Genomic DNA, 20,268 nt, shown 5'->3' on the forward strand with positions numbered 1-20,268 from the left:
GAGGAACAGATAGGCAGGCAGGGGGAGCAAGGATCAGCACAGGTGGGCAGGCAAGGTGACAGAAGACACTAAAGAATGAAAGACTGATCACAAATGAAAACGAGGACCACCGAAACAAGATACATATGAGACCAAAACCTGAAGAGACAAAGACCATGAGCCCAAGAGACGAAGACCAGGAATACAAGCAGGAATGCTGAGGCAAATCACTCTTCTAGAAAGTAGTGGACCTTTTGCCAAGGCACAGAGGAGCTGCTACAGTGGCCTTAGTTAGTGAGGTCAACATCAGGTGCCACTGGCCTTTTCCCACTGCAGGCCCTTTAAATGAATCAGTGGCGAGTGCTTGTGCACCTTAAGAGGTCTCAGGGAGAGTGGCGGCGTCAGAAGCCAGTTGAATGTGGCAGCCTGCCTCGTGTCCATTCTGGGGCCTTCCCTGGCACTGGAATTTGCTCCCCTGGGCTTGGCACTGGAGGTAAATGTGGTGGTCCGCAGGGCAGACAACTGGATCTTTTGAGCTGGAAGATCCCAAAAATCACATAGCAGGGGAAGTAAAATCTTTTCCTTTCCCCTCTCCTCTCTCTTGAGCAGGAAGGGTGGACACAAAAACTTACTTCCAAAATCACAAGTTCATCAAGAACTCCATAAATACTCAAAATACAGAAAAGCCATAATCCAGCCACTGGATGTGAGAGAGAAAAAGGCGGTTTCTCTCTTCCTAGCCTCACTCAGTGCAGGAGTGGAATCTCATACCAGAGCAGGGATAGAGGAACCAGCAAAAGAGAATCTTCCCCTTCAAACTCGAACACAAAATCCTACACTCATACCAGGCATCACCTGCTCTTGACCAAGAAGGCCACCACCAGTGTAGAAGCTTCAAAAGGGTATTGTAGCAAAATGATGTGCCCCATTCCTACTTCCTTAAAGGTCCTGCACCAGGGCCAGATATGAACAGAGATCCACATGGTGTTTCGGCACAAAATAAATAGGTACAGTATATATTTGCATATATTAGAAACTCAAAATATGCAAATTTGTCATGCAACACTAACTGGCTGTGGGATCAATAAGACAGGTTTGGGACCCACTGATCTATAGCTAGTTATACCTATATATCTATTTTAACCTATAAAAATATCTATTGTGTGTGTTGACTCATATCCCAGAAGGGTGGGTGGAATTGTAACTACATTTTCCCCTGATACTCTTTATCATGCAGGGCTAAAGACTATAATCCTGGAATTAATGACTTGAGTAGGAAGCTAAGACCTTTCTTTCTCACTGCATGCATGACTTTCCCTCCTAACACATACATTATTCAGCACTTGAAACAGTAGATATTGTTGTCCAGGAATGTAATTAGTGGCTGGCACCTGTTTCATTTCTTTGAGTTTTTAATGCTGTGTTTAGTTAATGTCCATATTCCTGCTGAAAGCAGGTGGACTGCATGTAGCTGGAGCCAATAATATAACTGCTATTTTCTTGTTATGTGTACCCGACTACTTATTTTCCAGCTGTGTCATACACCTGGTAATGCTGAATCTTTACACAGAAATTGTAAAAATAAAATGTCTACCTGTTTTCCTGCAGCATAATGTCAATGTGTATTTTACAAAAGTGTTTCATTCACAGGTACTCGGGTAGAGCTAGCTTTTGGGGTGTGCAACCTGTGCAGTCACACTAGGGGTGCCAGCAACTCCCTCTAATGTAACCAAAGAGCCACCGGCTGCTGCTGCTGCCGGCTCCCCTCCTGATAGGACAAAGAAGAGACACTGCAGCAAGGCCGTCACAGACCCCATACTTCGACTCAAGAAGATGAAAAGGCCATGGTCCGGCAGTGCCACTATGAACCCAATCCCACAGCAGCCCAAAAAGACGAGTAGGCTGTGGTGCAGCAGGGTCACTGCAAATCTCATCCCATGGTGGCCCAGGAATACAAGGAAGCTGTGGTGAGGCAAGTCCACCACAGACTGTTATAATTAGTGAGGTTTGGGTGGACCCTTGGACACTGTGGCAGCTGACCATGCCCACGGGGGGAAGTCCCGTGAGGGGTCACAGGTCAAGCTCAGCTTAGGACACACAAACACAGAGATTGATCTTTTATTAGACAATGTGATGAAGCCACCAGAGGTGGCAGTAGTGAGCAGTAGAAGTAGCCCAGCTGGGCTACTATCCCTCAGGCGCTGGAACAGCGACTCCTCCAGTAGCAGTGCTGTAATGGAACGAACTGAGAATAATGAGTACAGTGGAATATGCACAAGCCCCAGTATGGAGAACCCCAGGATAGGGAGAGCAGGCCCTCGAGGAGCGAGTACCTGATCCCTGGGAGCTGAGAGGCTTGAAGGTAATGTACTCACACAGCGGTTCCACGTAGGAGATGGCACTAGGGCTGGCCCTTGAGGAGCGAGTACCTGGTTCCAGGGAACAGCTCTGAGGTGAAGCTGGTAGTACTCACTGGTGTTGAACACAGCAAATCCTTCCAGGCAGAAGAGAAGGTAGGAGCAGGCAGTGAGTCAGGGAACATGGGCCCTCGAGGAGCGAGTACCAGTTTCCTGATAGTGACCTGAAAAGCAAGTGAGGCCCCTGAGGAGCGGGTACCCCGTTAGCGTTAAGTCCAATGGAAATTGGAGAGGCAGAGTAGCTGGGTACGGAGAGCGAATCCCATCCATAAGATTCCCCTTGCTAACTCAAAGGCTAGCAAACATTGTAGGCTTTAAATATCTGGGCAGCGTGACGTCATCACAGGGGGACGCCCCTGAGGTTCACGCCAAGTAGGAAATAAGAGCGAGGGCCACGCAGCGTGTGCGCCCTAAGGTACCAGCGGAGCATGGTGGGAGGCAGCGCCCAAGCCGGTCCGGGGACGCCAGAGAGGACGGCAGGCAGACATCGCGGCAGCCAGGCATCCATCCATAGCGAGAGGAGGTGCAAAGAAAGAAAGGTAGGCGGAGTGAAGCCATCGGGAAGGGACGGTTGCAACACAGACCTTATCGAGTTTTGGCAGAAGAGGAGGAGGCCACAGTGTAGCAGGGCCACTGCGGACCCCATCCCGAGATGGTCCAAGAAGACAAGGCCCTGAAGCAGGGCTGCCATGGAATCCATCCCACAGTCGCCAAGTAGAAGAGAGAGGAGGCTTTGATAGAATGTATGTTTGTGTGTGTGTGTATGTGTGTGTGTGAAAGTAAAAGCCTATGTGTGTGTAAAAGTGAGAATCTGTGTACGTATATGTGTGTGAACATGTGAGAGTCTGTGTATGTGTGTGTATGAGGGAGTTTGTGAGAGAATATGTGTGAAAGTGAGAGCCAGTATGTGTGTAAGGGAAAATGTAAGAGCTTGTATGTGTGTGAAGAAGCATGTGAGAGTAAGAGCCTGTGTGTGTGTGTGTGTCTGTGTGTGCGCGCGCGCACATGTAAAAGAGAACACATGATAGAGCCTGTGTGAGGGAGAGAGCATGTGATATTGAAAGTGTATGTGGGGGGGGGGTTCGTGTGAGAGAGCAAGCCTGTGAAAGTGAAAGTGTGTGGGGGAGGAAGAGAGAGCTTGTGAGAGTGAAAGTGTGTGTGTGAGAGATAGAGCCTGTTAGAGTGAGAGCTTGTGTGTGTGGAAAGGAGACCCTGGGAAAGGAGTTAGAAGAAAACTGAGAAGAGGAAAGCAGGAAAAAAAGACCAGGATCAGATGACAAAGATAGAAAAAAGCATTTTATTTCCAGTTTAGTGATTGGAATATGTCAGCTTTGGAAATGTGCATCTCTGTTATGTTAGTGTTTTGCACACTATAAGAGGACATGCATTTGTCTTTTTTTCTTCAGTGTTGCACTGCATGCAGAGTCTGGCTTCTTGGGATTTCTATTTGTTTTGTTTGTATGTTTCTATTTCTAGTTTGTGGTAACATGTTCTCTGTGTGTGGTCAAGGATAAGGATTCTGCTAGTGTGTAAGGATGTGTAGCAGTCTGGCTTGTTCTGTTTTTTCAGGAGGAGATGTATTGGTGTTCTAGGGCCTGGTATAATATTTGCAAGGCTGCCTCTTTGCTGTAGTTTGAGTCAAGGGAATTAGTAATGTTATGGTATGGAAGATTTACTATATAGATTGTAAGTTATGATTTTATAGGGTTTTGTTTCACTTCACAAAGGGCCTTGCTTTGCTTTGACAAGGCGAGACAGGAATTTACCTGTTTTCATAGGGTGAATTATAAGTGAAAACCTACTACTTCTACATTGCATCCATTGTTGTAAGTGTTAGATGCAGTGTGTGTTTATAGAACTTGAAGTCTGGGTTTTATTTTAGGGTTCTGTCCCATCCTGTATAGACTTCAGACTTCACTGGAGTTGCCTGATCTTCCAGGGTTAGGGGAGGAAGCATGATGGCACCAAAAGTGCCAAAGGGTGGTAAAAGCCTAAATTTATTACTGGCGGAGCAAGACTGGATACCTGCTGAGTGGAGAAGAGGTACCCAAAGAGGCTATAGGTGGTGATGCAAGTGAAGCCAGTATTCTTCCCTGAGGGGGAGGGGGTGCCAATTTCAGTTTTTGCACAGGGCACTCACTGGTTGGCCTAAAGCCAGCCCTGTACCAGGTCTTAGTCATAGAGCATAAGTACATAAGAACATGCCATACTGGGTCAGACCATCAAGCCCAGTATCCTGTTTCCAACAGTGGCTAATCCAGGCCACAAGTACCTGGCAAGTACCCAAACATTAGATGGATCACAAGCTACTATTGCTTATTAATTACCATCATAGCAGTTTATGGATGTATCCTCTATGAACTTATCCAAACCTTTTTTAAACCCTGTTACACTAACTGCTGTTACCACATGAATAGGTGCTGAGAGAAAAACAATTGTCTTCAATTTGTTTTAAATGAGCTACATGCTAACTTCATGGAGTGCCCCTTAGTCCTCCTATTATCTGAGAGAGTAAATAACTGATTTACATTAACTTGTTCAAATCCTTTCATGATTTGTAGACTTCAATCATATCCCCCCCTCAGTCGTCTCTTCTCTAAACTGAACAGGGCTAACGTCTTTAGCCTTTCCTCATAGGGCAGCCATTCCATGCCCCTTATCACTTTGGTCGCCTTTCTCTGCACTTTCTCCAGTGCAGCTATATCTTTTTTGAGATGCAGAGACCAGAATTGCACACAGTATTCAAGGTGTGGTCTCACCATGGAGCGATACAGAGGCATTATGACATCCTCCATTTTATATTCCATTCCCTTCTTACTAATTCCTAACATTCTGTTTGCTTTTTTGATTGCCACAGCACACTGGGCTGACGATTTCAATGTATTATCCACTATGATGCCTAGATTTCTTTCCTGGGTAATAATTCCTAAGATAGAACCTAACATCGTGTAACTATAGCAAGAGTTATTTTTCCCTATATGCATCACTTTGCACTGCTATATGCATCACTATATGCATCACTATATGCATCACTGCTATATGCATCACTTTCATCTGCTATTTGGAAGCCCAATCTTCCAGTCTCACAAGGTCCTTCTGCAATTCATCAAAATCCGCTTGGAATTTAATTACTCTGCATAATTTTGTGTCATCCACAAATTTGATCACCTCATTCATTGTACCCCTTTCCAGATCATTTATAAATATATTAAAAAGCACCGGTCCAAGTACAAATCCCTGAGGCACTCCACTGTTTACCTTTTTCCACTGTGAAAATTGACCATTTAATCCTACTCTCGGTTTCCTATCTTAACTAACTTGCAGTCCATAAAAGGACATCGCCTCCTATCCCATGACTTTTTAGTTTTCTTAGAAGCCTCTCATGCGGGACTTTGTAAAACGCATTCTGAAAATCCAAATACACCACATCTACTGGTTCACCTTTGTCCAAATGCTTATTCACCCCTTCAAAAAAATGTAGATTTCTGAGGCAAGACTTTCCTTGAGTAAATCCATTTTGGCTGTGTCCCATCAAACCATGTCTATCTAAATGTTTTGTGATTTTATTCTTTATAACAGTTTCCATGCTTTTTCCCAGCACTGAAGTCAGGCTCACCAGTCTATAGTTTCCAGGATCACTCCTGGATCCCTTTTGAAATATTGGGGTTACATTGGACATTTTCCAATCTTCAGGTACATCAGATGATTTTAATGATAGGTTACAAATTTTTATTAATAGGTCTGAAATTTCATTTTTTAGTTCTTTCAGTACCCTGGGGTGTTTACCATCCAGTCCAGGTGATTTACTACTCTTCAGTTTGTCAATCAGGCCTACCATACACAGTCCCACTAAATCCTGGCATGGTGTCTCTGAAATTGGGGGAGGATAGACCTCCAAGATCCAAGGCATAGTGTAGTCTCTTTATCTCTGTCTGTAAGCTCAGCCTCTGTATTTCTGCAACTTCCCATTGCCGAGAAACAGGATGGACACCAATGTGATATTCTAAAAAGAAAAACATACTTTTAGCTTGTTCAGTGGAAATGAATTGGCTCCAAATACATTTTCTTCTTGTCACATTTAGAATCAACAATAAACCAAGTCCAAACTTATCTATATCTGTGCTCTTTTAGTCCTATCCCAGGGGCCCCCTTTCTTTCTGTGGATGGACTAAAAGGCTTCCCAGGGTGTACTGGAATGGGTTCTTCTATCCCTTAAAGATCTCCATTGTACAATACCTAGGGTCCACTGCTTGATCCTGAAATCTCCAATCTTCTCCTCTCCAGATTCTGTTGCTGAAACTCCAGTGTGGAGTCTCTGGTTTCTCCTATCTGCTTCTGGCTCTGGATTACAGTTGACATCCATTCCTTCTCTTCCAGAATTCTCTGCCAGATTTTAAAACACTGCAAACAAGAGAAATCCTTCTTTTTCTCAGGCAGGAAGAGTGGACAAAAACGTCCCCTAAACAAAAATTACCTAAATATCACTGAGACCTTTTCGGCAATCACTGGGTGTGTGTCAGCAAATCGATCTATTTCCTAAACTCCTCAGCAATGATATTGAGCAAACACTTAAAAAGAACAGAGAAACTACAAAACTCAGCTCCTTCTTCTCCTTTAACTTCCTAACTAAAATTTCCAAACTGAAGGCAAGGGACACTTGCTTATGCAGACAGGAATCAACCACTGCGGCAGCCCTCAGTGGGAGTGCTGGGGCAAGATGCAGCATTGAGGTGCATTCCTCTACTCTGTACTGCTTAGTCTCAACCATAGGACTAATCATAGAGATCCTAATGCTCTACAATAAATTATAAGAAATCCATACTGTATTGGGTAAAAGTATTTATTTTATTTATTTATTGGTACTAGTAATCCACTTTTCTGTGATCAACCAAGATGGTTTACCCAGGTTACACAGTATATTAGAAGGCATAACGTTAAATAACATGCCATAATAAAAGAGCATAGACAAAAACATTCAGGGCCCAATATTGAAAGATATCCAGGTATGTTACTTAGCTGGATATTGCTTATCCAGCTAAGTTACATACATGCAAAGCACACCCCGACATTCCTCTAACATGCCTTTTTTTGCAGATATATGTATGTTATATGATCCATTTGGAAAACACATCTTATGCATGAATGCTTCACATACTCACACACAGTATATGCCAGTTTTGTGCATGTAACTCTTTTGAAAATTTACCCCATATTGTATAATTCCAGCCTCGATGGTTCATCAATAGCAAACTCAGTAATAGTGACACACACTCCCTCCATTTTCAGATACTTTATGAAGTAACGCAAAAGCCTGCAAAGTTGCTCAGAACCCACAGTATCTGAAAGGCAGAATTTAAATCAAATAAGTAAATAAATATAGAGTAAGTCTGCCATAATAAAATACCACTAACTCCCAGATCTCAAACAACAACCCTATATGAAAAGGCCCTAGAACAATACATCTTTGATTGGGAAAACAGAGTAAGCCAAACTGCAAGAGAACCCTACACAGAAACTACCCGCCAGCAGAACTTCTCCCTTCAGGCACAGACCCTCACCAAATGCAGAATAACTGAGCACAAATGAGAAACAGAAATATGTAGAGAAACACTGGGTTCTTGTTTGCTTTGCAGTCCACTGCAGCTTCCCCAACCTTCCCAGTTGGGTTTGCTGCAGACTGGAGGGGTGGCATTGGACTACAGTATAGAGTGGCTAGTCCTTGCTCTGCAGGATCTCTTCCAGGCTCACCCCCTCCCCTCCTGTCCATAAATGAAAGGAGGTAAGAGAATGGATTAGGGAGGGAGCAGAGTAGTTCCAACCCCCACCCCTATCCCCTCCTGTTTCCTGCACCCTGCCTAGAAGAGGAGGGGCTGGAGCAGGAAGCAGAGGGCTGTTCTCTGCTGCCTGAGATTCAGGATACTGGCCAATAGAGGTATTAGGGCAGAACCCTGTGTGCTCGTTCATTGGACCTCCTGCTATGCAATGGCTGTGGCAGTTGCCCCTTTAGACCATAGGTAAAAGCATCTGTGTTCCATTCTTAACTCACCTCACCCAGTCATTCCAGGGACAGCCCATGACTGGGGATGGGGCATGCACCATGGCTCCTTCCGGAACCCTGCAAGCATGGGTCCTAAATGCAACCACAAAGGGTCACCATTGCACAATGTCTTTGACTGCCTAACCCCAGGAGCTGTGTACATTGCCTCCACAGCATCCCAAGCTCCAATCAACCCAGGGAGTGGAAGGCATGTATTGGCCACTATTGGACACAGGATGCTGGGCTTGATGGACCCTCGGTCAGACCCAATATGACAATTTCTTCTGACCTGAACCAGGAATCAAACCCAGCTCCCGCCACATTGTGTTGAACAACACTGCTACTGAGCCAGTGAGCCATGTACAAGAATTAAAAAAGGAGAGCCATGAATGGTTTTATTCCCCTATGAAAATTATTGAATGTATTTGTCCATCCAATATGCAGAAGCTATGCATGACACATATGCAGGGATATGTTCTTTGAATATGGATATGTATGTTGCAGTATCAAATTTATATATCAACAGAATATATATACTTATACTAGTATTGGTTAATAGACTTTATACACAAGCACAGTGTGCACATGTACTTACAGCCTGAAGACTAAATCTCTCATTTTGATAAAGGGTCTAATTTTAAGATTGTGATACTGATTTTTTTTTTTCATGAAAATGGCCCAACAGTTGTAGGCTCTCTGATGAGAGAATCTATGAATGGTCTGTGGGAACCCTGCCTGTGACATCAGTTAAAATTCCAGTCATACTGTCATCTCATCATAGCTATCTATAGATCATCTATAAAAGCACGTAGCTGTTCACTGTGCTGCATTTTTTAATGTAAGCATATATTTAGTTATCTGTGCACGTCATACGTTTAAACTTTTGTTTTCTCTTCTGCCCATTCATTTTCCATTTTTAGCTTTCCTTTCCAAAATGTGTTTATTGTAATATTTTAGGAAATGCTATAAATTCCTTGATCATTTCTGGAAAGCATCAAAAACTTTAATTCATGGGAAACGTGTACTTTTTTTTTTTTTCTTTTAAAAGGAAAACAGATGTTTATCGGTCTTTCCAGTCATGAATGCAACAGTTTATCGGCACAGCAATTTGTAGCAAATTAGAATAGAAAATATTGGTGCAGAGTTAATGAGGTATATTGATTGCCAGGAAATGAGTTTATTTGAAATAAGGAAAAATAATCATTTTAATCAACTTGGCTGTTTATAAGGCTGTTAAAAAAAAAAAAAAGTCTCTCTTTCTATCAAAGCTCCATGTCCAACATATTGTGCTACCATTCCTATTTCTCTGCCACTAGAGGGCACTAATGTTACAGATTTTTGCTTTGGCATTAAGGTTAATATTTTGTGCAAACTAAAAAATTAAGAGCAACAAAATAGGTATCTGCCCACACAAAAAAAAGCAGTAGCAAGATTCAGGGCTTGGCATTTGGGAAAACAAATTTTCATTGACGTAGTAGAGACAAGTTTAAAGTATTTAGTCAGAAATATCTAATAATAACAACTAATGTTGCTTTGAATTAGCCAGATTACCTGGGCTGGCCTCAGCAGGAAGATTTTATGTAAAATATGTCAAATAAATACATTATCAATCATCCTTAATTTTAATAGATACCAGTAATTCTTTTTTCCAAAGCCAGTATTTCCCAAACCTTCTCTAATCATTTTAAAACATCAAAAATCTTATATGACTTTTTTTTAAAATGAATGACTATCGCTACTTTAGTAGTTAGAAATCTTTTTACACCCATTTTTGTTATGCTCAGTGGACATGAGTGCCAGTGGGTGCTCCTAAGCATGGACCAGATGTGCGCCCCTGCGGTGAGACTAGTCCCTCTGGGTAGAGACAAGGAATCTGGAGCACCGGAGCCTCCGCCAGGACCTGCACGCCCCGGAAAGACCACCAATGCTATGGTGGGCTCTGAACGTCCTCCGACTGTTCCCAGCCCTTTCGGCCTGCCGCAGGGAGCAGCAGAGGCAGCAGGCCGGACAGAGGTCAGGTTAGCTGAAGGCCTTGGAACAGATGAGACGAGGTCTTGGAACTTGGAACAGATGAGACGGGGTCTTGGAACTTGGAACAGACGAGACAGGCGAGCACAGTCCCTCAGGCGCCCTACACAGCCCGTAGGCTGGTCGCAGACCATGCGGGTAGCGGGCAAGCTCAGGACAAGACACAAAGGGGGTCCTCCCTTTTCTTTGGGAGATCCAGGAAGGACAACTGGAACTGTTCCGCTGTTTTGCTCTATGCTTCCTGTGCTTTGCTATGTGCCTGTTTCCTTGTTCCATTTGCTTGTTTCCTTCTTCCATTTGCTTGTTTTCTTGTTCCATTTGCCTGTTTTCTAGGCGCTTCCTGCAGGTCATGTAGAATGGACAAGGGACACGGAACAAGAAGAACAAGAAAACAGGCAAATGGAACAAGAAAACAAGCATATGGAACAAGAAAACAGGCAAATGGAACAAGGAAACAGGCACATAGCAAAGCACAGGAAGCACGGAGCAAAACAGCGGAACACAGGAACAAGCAAACAGCAGAGCACAGGAACAAGCAACAGAGGAGCACAGGAACAGGAAAAGAAACAGCGGAGCACAGGAAACACGGAGCAAGACAAGAATACAACAAAGGAGCGGAGAACAACCAGAATACAACAACGGAGCCTTGGAACAGACGAGGCGAGACCTTGGAACTTGGAACAGACGAGACGGGGTCTTAGAACTTGGAACAGACGAGAAAGGCGAGCACAGTCCCTCAGTCACCCTACACAGCCCGTAAGCTGGTCACGGACCACACTGTCCTCTATGCACCCTACACAGCCGGAAGGCTGGTCACAGACCACGAAGGGAGCGGGCATGCTCAGGACAAGACACAAAGAAAGGATTGAGCAACCCCTGGATCCTCTGAGGTCGGAACTAGGGAACTTGAGGAAGCTCAACAATAAACTAGGGAACTTGAGGAACCTCAACAATAAAAACAGGAACCTCCAGAGGCATGGGTTACTTGGAACCTGGGTCATCAGGACTGGAACATCAGGGATACTGCAGAAATCATCAAGGATCAGGAGACGAAGACATCAGGGAGTCTCAGGAACAAAGACAAGATAGCCAGGCAGGAACAAGACAGAGAAGTCCTAGGGAGGACTGAACCCTTGCCAAGCAGGCAGAAGAGGCAACTCCCTGGGAGGAGCTCCACAAGGGCCACACCCATGTTGGCCCTTTAAATCAGGAGAGAAGCCACGGGCCTGCCCCTAAGGAAGGAAGGGGCAGGACCCTGGACAGTGGCCATGCTGCCGCTGCAACGCTGAGCCGGAGAGGAGAAAGCTGAGCCTCAGGGCAGGCCTCAACAACTTCAGTGGCGTCCAAGACACCGAAAGAGGGTTCAGGGGTGGCTCCCCTGCAAGGCAAGTCCGCAGATGCGGCCTCCACGCCACGGGAACAAATGACAGTGTTGGGGGCTTCCTACTGCATCGGGGAGGCCCGGCACGGCTCCTGTGATGGCAGCCGACTGCGAGTCCCCAGCTTCAACTGTGGCCTCCAGGCCAAGGTAAGAGCCTGGAGCCCAGGATTGCAACAATTTTCCATGAGTCCTTAATAAGGAAGTTGAACTTACACATCCTAGCAGGGACAATTTCATTTTTCTATCCAGCTCTATGGATAGTGTAATGATTTTGTCTCTCTAGTCAATAATCGTACAACCCTTCCACCACTTGTGGGGGAAAACAGCTCTGTTTTCTCACATTTTTCATTAACTTCTCCATTACCATATTTCAGCCCAGGTGATGCTCACTGTGGAATTGATGGAGGAGGGATTTGAGTCAGTGGGAGGTCCTATTAATATGAAGCTAACATTCAAGACACTGTCATATGTACACTGTTGATATTGATGCTTTTATATATATATATATATATATATATATATATTTTTTTTTATTTTTTTTTAAATGGGTATTATATTCCCCTGGTCAATTAAAGAAAGCAGGCTGTAAGGAAAACCTGGGAAGGAGATCCAGTAAGTGAAACAGATCAGAATAAGAGTCAGACTTCAACTCCCACAAGACACAGGGATTCTGGAGGGGGAGGAACCACCCAGGCTTTACCTCACGGAGGAGAAGAAAGAGCCCAGGCACGGTGAAGAAGGTTGAGGACTGGTCAGAAAGAGGGGTGGAGAAGGAACAGGAAAGAACCAGGATAAAAGACAGAGGATGTGGAGGTGTTGAGTATCTTTGAGGACGAGTCTGAGCCAATGGACCTGCGAGGCCAGTGATGGAGATCCCCCTCCAGAGAAGGATATACTCAGGGAGTCTTCAGCTCAGGAGTTCTAAGTCAGCACTGTCATACCGTAGGTGGATGAAGTAGCAGCCATAGGGAAAGGGGAAGTACAAACTCCAGATGCAGTCTATGGAGGGAGGTGGCAGTAGGGCTTGGTTCCCCTTGAAAAGGCCCATAGAGTGCAAGCCAGTAGTAGGCTCTGGAGCAGCATGTATGAGGATTAAGGAAAGAATCGCTTTATTACTGCATGATTTTGGGACTGTTGTTGTTGTTTGATGAAGTATGGTAATAGAGGCTTTGAACTACTGGGGCAACTTGGAACTGTTTGCAAAAGCCCAGCTGTTGCGTGGGCCGGCCACGTGACCAACTCCACTTACCGGCACAGCCAGTCCCTCGGCAGTGATTCTTCAGCGTCTCTCCCAGGGCGCCTCCCCCGCTAGGGGCACCAACGCAGGCAGACCCATGCGCGGGCGGGCTTCCAGACACTCGTCCCGCCTCTTAAAGGGACCAGGGACCAGGAAGTGCCCCAGCCCCGGGAAATGATGTCAGGTCTGGCACCTTATTTAGTCTTGTACCCCAGAAGTCTGCTTTGCCTTGCAACAGGTCTCCACCTAGTGAGCAGCTGTCCGTTGAGCCTTTGTCTGAGTTCCTGCCTGTGCCCCTGCCTTGCTTCCTGCCTCCATGTTCCTGTTCCAGCCCGTCTGCCTCCGTGTTCCTGCCCTGCTTCCCATCTCCTGTCCGGCTTGTCTTGATTCTGACCTCAGAAAGTCCCTGGATTCTGCTTGCCTGCCACCTGCCCCTGACTTCGGAATGCCCCTGGATTCTGCCTGCTTATTGCCTGCCTCTGACCTTGGAACGCCCCTGGATTCTGCCTGCCTCTGACCTCAGAATGCCCCTGGATTCTGCCTGCTTGCTGCCTGCCTCTGACCTCGGAACGCCCCTGGATTCTGCCTGCCTCTGACCTCGGAATGCCCCTGGATTCTGCCTGCTTGCTGCCTGCCTCTGACCTCGGAACGCCCCTGGATTCTGCCTGCCTGCTGCCTGCCTCTGACCTCAGAATGCCCCTGGATTCTGCTTGCTTGCTGCCTGCCTCTAACCTCGGAATGCCCCTAAATTCTGCTGGCTTGCCACCTGTCTCTGACCTCAGAATGACCCTGGATTCTGCCTGCCTGCCGCCTGCCTCTGACCTCGGAACGCCCCTGAATTCTGCTTGCTTGCCGCCTGCCTCTGACCTCGGAACGCCCCTGCATTCTGTTTGCTTGCCGCCTGCCTCTGACCTTGGAATGCCCCTGGATTCTGCCTGCTTGCTGCCTGCCTCTGATCTCGGAACGCTCCTGGATTCTGCCTGCCTGCCTGCCGCCTGCCTCTGACCTCGGAATGCCCCTGAATTCTGCTTGCTTGCTGCCTGCCTCTGACCTCGGAACGCCCCTGAATTCTGCTTGCTTGCCACCTGTCTCTGACCTCGAAACGCCCCTGGATTCTGCCTGCTTGTCACTTGTCTCTGACCTCGAAACACCCCTGGATTCTGCTTGTTTGATGTCTGCCTCTGACCTCGGAACGCCCCTGGATTCTGCTTGCTTGTCACTTGTCTCTGACCTCGAAATGCCCCTGGATTCTGCTTGCTTGTCACTTGTCTCTGACCTCGAAACGCCCCTGGATTCTGCTTGTTTGATGTCTGCCTCTGACCTCGGAACGCCCCTGGATTCTGCCTGCTTGCTGCCTGCCTCTGACCTCAGTATGTTCCTTGACTCTACCCGTTCAGTACCTAGCCAACCTCTTCTTTATCTGACTTCGTGGGATCTTCTTCTTCCTCAGGAACCCCGCCTAAGTCCTGCCTGCCCCGGCACCCAAGGGTGCAACCTGCAGGGAATGAGGGTGGGTACAGTGAAGGTCCAGCTCAGGTTCCTGCACCTCCAGTTCCACCTACCGACGGCGGGCACCTGCGGGACGTCACAGCAGGTAGTGCTAACCTCGCCTCGGCTAAGGGTCCAAACCTCGGCTGGCAACGGCCAACACCAGCTCGCCAACTAAGGTGAGAGGACCCAGATCCCTAGCTATGTCAGCCTGGAAGGAACAGGGTAAAGTAAGGCTATAGAGATTGCAGTACCTGGCCTGGAGAGTCTTCGAGGCAGGAACCAGGAGAAGCTGCAAGGAGGAGTTAGGCAGCAGGACCATGGAGAAACACCCCCAGAGACTTCACCAGCATTTCAGTTTCTTATTTAATTAGAGAATTTCAGCTGGATTGTGACTGGGAGAGTGGCCACTGGCACAAACCCACAATGATAGATAAATACATAGCTACACTGTTGCACTGATGCTTTTAATGTTACTTATTTATCTGTATACTGTTGTTACTGATGATTTGGTTTTTATGGCACTAGTATACTGCACGGTGTAAGTCACTGTGGGCAGTTCTTTTCTGGTAAGCTTCCCATAAAATATAAGCGCTGTAATGTTAAAATGAGCACACGAGCGCACATACACAGGAATTTTAAATCGTGCACGTAAGTGTGTGCGTTAGGTGTAGTTTAAATCAAACGTGCTTATAGTTGCTCCTAATCTTAAGCAGTTATGTGAGAAAGCGTTCTTTGCATATCTTTCTTGGGAACTTGTCAGCTTTAATGCACAGCAGCTAAGCAGATTTTAAAACGTGCATGCATGAAAGAAAGTAGCCAGTTTGCCCCATTAGACTACCAGTTTGCCCAGCCTAATTCTGGGTCATCCATTCCTCTCTGTTTCTTCAGCCTGTATCCCCCCCCCCCCCCCAGTTTACCCTGACCTTTCACCCAGTTGTTTAAGGCCTAAAATGAGTTTTCTTCAGGCTTACATTTCATCAAGAGCAGAAATAAATAATGCAGCTAAGAGCCTGATGAGGGCGTGGGATTTAAAATCCGTATTTACTCGCGGAAATGTTGGCCCCACCTTGGAATGCCCTTGACAAACGCTAACTCGGTAGAACTCTGAGCTGATCTTTAGAACCGTTTTATTCATTTATTTTCACTTAATATCCTGCCTTTCCCATAATATCAAAGTGGCTTGCAAAGTTATCATAAAATGCAATGCCTAGCAATGCCCCATCCTCAACCCACAACTCCCAAGGACTCCCCAACCCACTCTCCATCCACTAACACCATGCATCGAGCCCCACAACCCAAACCACTGTTCACCCACAAATCCCGAATAACACTGACCCACCCTCCACCCACCACTCCCACACATCCACATCCGGTGCCTTAGCATCCAGTTTCCCTGTTCCTCTGGATAATGTAGTGCAAATTGCTATGTTAATCCACTCAAGTGCAGCATAACGTGCAGGAAATGTGAAAAGGAGTGCTACTGCAATGGTAAGACAGGCCAGAAGGTAAAGACAAGAATACATTTAGACAGACACAAAATCCTATGTCACAGAGGACAGCAAGGCAATGCCTACTCAGGGGAGGATTTTACAGGCGCAGACCACCACATCGATGACCCCTATGATCAGGATGTTAAGCAGTAAACTTAGAACAACCCAGGAATGAAAGACATTTGCAATCAAAATGATCAAACACTTTGGAACTCACATAAAAGCAATGAACAGAGGCTTGGGAGATTTTTAATGCGCTGCCAATCACAAAATCCTAGAACTCCATACTCAGAAACATTTAGCCGAATGACTCAGAGGTTATCTGGCTGAATGAATATCTGGCTAAATTTTAGCTGGATAATTTTATTATCTGTCTAAAATGTGGCTGGATAAGTCAGGGGCATTCGGAGGACATAACTGGGAAGAGCTGAGTTAGTTGGAAAAGGTTTCCGGCTAAGTCTAGTTGTCCCGTAGTCTTGTCCTAAAATTATCTAGATAAACTTACCTGGCTAACTTTAGGATAGCGAGATATATTCAGCTAGATATATTCAGGTGGCAGGCAAGCAGAATCCAGGGGCGTTCCAAGGTCAGAGGCAGGCAGCAAGCAGGCAGAATCCAGGGGCATTCCGAGGTCAGGGGCAGGTGGCAGGCAAGCAGAATCCAGGGGCATTCTGAGGTCAGAATCAAGACAAGCCGGACAGGAGATGGGAAGCAGGGTAGGAACACGGAGGCAGACGGGCGGGAACAGGAACATGGAGGCAGGAAGCAAGGCAGGGGCACAGGCAGGAACTCAGACAAAGGCACCACTGAGTGTATAGGCTATAAGTTAGCCAGATAAGTTTATCTGGTTAACTTGCCCATCTGAGCAGCGGCTTGATATGGACCTCCTACGTCTGTCACCTTCTTATTATTCTAACACATCAAAACCCTCCTCCCCATGTCCTTCATCCAATGTTTTCCAACCATCTCCTGGAAGCCCACCTATCCAGTCAGGTTTTCAGGATTTCCCCAATGAATATATTTTATATATAAATGTATCTCATTTATTTATTTTAGTTATTTATTTATTTATTTTTAAGTATTTATATCCCGCGCCCTCCAATGTTCGGGGCAGGTTACAAAAAAAATACCATACATAGTTGTTACAAGTAAATCAAAATATAAAAACAAATTAAAATAATACAACAAAAATTAATTGTAGTAAACATCTGTTTAAAAGCCCAGGGGACAAAGAAATTATAGAAAGTAGTTAAGACTAATTTTGGGAGGTGGATAAGTCACAAAGATCTGGAAAGGCTAGTCTGAAGAGATGATGTTTCAGTGCCTTCTTAAATTCTTTGTTGTTGGAAAGCAATCTAAGGCTAGGAGGTAAGGGGTTCCATAAGATTGGGCCTGCAACTGAGAAGGTGTGTTCTCGTGTCATGTTCAATCTAGTTGATTTTGCTGATGGAATTTGTAGTAGAAGTTGATTTTTTGACCTTAGGTTTCTGCAAGGGGTGTATAGATGTAAAGTAACGGATAGCCATGAATTGTAATTATTTTGAATAAGATTGTGTATTATTGTTTAAGGTTTTGTATTGAATTCGCCATTTGATAGGAAGCCACTGTAGGTGGAAAAGGGTTGGGGATTTATGATCATGTAGCTCACAAATGGAAAGAAGTCTTGTTGCAGCATTTTGAACAAGCTGGAGGGGGCATAAAGCAGTTTGAGGCAGACCTAAGTAGAGAGAGTTACAGTAGTCCAGGACTGTTAGAATCAGGGACTGAAGTACTGTACGGAAGAGAGATGAGTCAAGTAATGGTTTGATGTGTTTGAGTAATTGGAATTTATAAAAAGAGGATTTAGTGATAGATTTGATATGATTGGATAGATTTAAATTTGGGTCTAAAATGATGCCAAGATTATGGACTTGATCAGAGATTTTAATGGGCATGTTGTCAACCGAGATAGAGTTGGGAATATTTTCAAACTGTGGGTGTATTTTCAGTTTTTGCTAGATTTAGGAAGAATTTATTGTGAGATAACCGTGTTTTAACTGTGGATACTAGGCAAAGTTCAAGAAATTTTAGAGTGGAATTCCAGTTGTGTTTGGTTAGGAAATAGAATTGTATGTCGTTGGCTTACAAGCTATTAGACCTATGAGAAGGTTTTGGACCCTAATGGTAGAGTGGTCCCCTACCTTGAGTGTGGAGACAGTGAGGAATGACCCCCACGGGTAGTCCTAGGCCTGGGACAGACAGCAGAGAGCAGATCCAGTAACAATGCAGTTTCGGGGCAGGCAGCAAGACAAGACAGCAATCCAATAACAATCCGAATAGCACGAGAGACAGCAACCAAGAACGCACCAGCACAAGCAAGCCTGTAGCCGAGGTACTAGCTGTGCGGAGTGTCCGGGTTTAAATGCCCCTTTTCCCGCACTTTGACTTGACACATCATGAAATCAGCGTGAGGGGGCGGAGCTTTCAGGCGTCTTGACCCACGTGTAGCAGTGCATGGCCATGCTGCTGACGGAGGAGAGCCACACGAAATCGGGGGGTGTCCCATGGACCCAAGGTGCGTCGTAACACAAGCAGTAGGATACACCTAGAGTGGATAGTAATTGGCAAAACGACATGATGTAGATGTTGAATACTAGTGCTCCTGATAATGCAGACCCTTGTGGGACTCCTGTTTTTAGAGTGAATTGATCTGAGTTAGAATGATTTATAAAAATACATTGGGATCTTTTTGAAAGATAAGATTGAAACCAGGAATAGCCTGTCCTAGTTATGCCTGTGCTGGCAAGACAAGATAATAGGATGTCATGATTTATGGTGTCAAATGCAGCGGAAAGGTCTAAGAAAACAGAAATATATGAGGTCCCTACATCAAAGCCATGGTGATTAATGTCTGTGCTTGAAATAAATTGATATTGGTCCAGCAGTGAGTGATCATCTAAAAATGTTGTGAGTTGGGAAATCCTGAAATGCTGTGAGTTGGGAAATCCTGAAATCCTGACTGGCTAGATGTGCATCCAGGAGAGGGTTGGGAAACATTGGCATGAAGGAGATGGGGAGGAGGGTGTTGATGTGTTAGAATCAGGGGCGGTTCAAGGCAATCTGCTGCCTGAGGTAAAGGATGAAATGGCGCTCCCTCCCCCATGGCCTGGTGCAGGTGAAATCACCGAGGGGCAGAGCAGGGGGAAGGCAATGGAGGATAAAGTGACTTGCCCAAGGTCACAAGGAATGGCAGTAGGATTTGAACCCTGGCTTCTCTTACTTGCAGCCCATTGTTCTTACCACTGAGTTTTTGGGCCTGTTAGTTTTTTGTTCTCAGTCTTTGCCATCTGCACTAGGGGGTTCCGGAGAAATGTTTAATGGGGGCGGGACTGCCTTTGGCCACCCCACCCCGTGTCTAGAAATAGGACTCCTCCATTCCCTATTGCTTGCCTCTCATCCTTCTCCAGGATCTGCCCCCTCGGGGTGTGAGAGGTTGGTGAATGGTGGGAGTCTGTGTGTGTGAGACACTCTCTCTTAGGGCTGATACAAGACAAACTTTACAGCCTTTCATTCCCCCTTCCCTTCTCTCCCCACATAATTAAAACTTATGTATTCTTTTCCATTTTAAAATGTATTAACTTCCCCAACCTTAAAAGGCAGATTGCATATGGAAAACAGACATTCAAATTATAAACTTCAAAAGTAAAAATATCACCTACAACAACATATATATTATATAGGCATACACTGCAAAAAAAACCCCATACTTTCAATAATAATAGTTTAATAGACTTAATAAACTACCTTTCTCATAGTAACCAAGGCAGTTTACTGGATCCCATATGGTATTAGGTCTATGGTAAAGTGCACTGAGTGTGGACTTGGCCCACAGAAAGCCAGGAATAAACTGAACTACAATTTCAATATAGTAAGCCTTCCATATCTTAACTGCCAGGAAAACAGGTTAAAGCCAGGTTGTTGTAAATCCCTATACAGAAACTACATGCTAGCAGAATACCTAAAGCCTCGCTCATACAAGCAGAACACAGATAGACTCTCACCAAATACAGAATAAAGAGATCATAAAATATAAACTGAAATGTGCAGACAAAAACTGAACTGGAAATCTCAAGAAGCCAAACGCTGTAAGCAATACAAACACAATCAAGAAATATAAAACATTAAACATACCAATAAAAAGAATGTCAAATCTGCTGATAAATTCAGCC

The 20,268-nt window shown here is 45.3% G+C and overlaps 1 long non-coding RNA gene across 2 annotated transcripts in view; it reads right to left on the reverse strand.

Annotated features, from left to right (window-relative positions):
- Positions 1–6,164: 6,164 nt before the first annotated feature.
- LOC115091644 overlaps positions 6,165–20,268 on the reverse strand; it is a 38,995-nt gene continuing 24,891 nt past the window's right edge. The window contains exons 1-3 of one of the 2 annotated variants that reach the window (XR_003856790.1): positions 7,603–7,737; positions 6,633–6,797; positions 6,165–6,399 (exon numbers count right to left, since the gene is read on the reverse strand). This is a non-coding gene — a long non-coding RNA (uncharacterized LOC115091644). Of the gene's footprint in view, positions 6,400–6,632; positions 6,798–7,602; positions 7,738–20,268 lie in introns of those variants that run through there. The other variant, XR_003856791.1, reaches the window with a different exon arrangement.

The sequence above is a fragment of the Rhinatrema bivittatum genome, chromosome 5 (assembly GCF_901001135.1).
Source record: "Rhinatrema bivittatum chromosome 5, aRhiBiv1.1, whole genome shotgun sequence".
Classification (NCBI taxonomy): Eukaryota; Metazoa; Chordata; class Amphibia; order Gymnophiona; family Rhinatrematidae; genus Rhinatrema; species Rhinatrema bivittatum.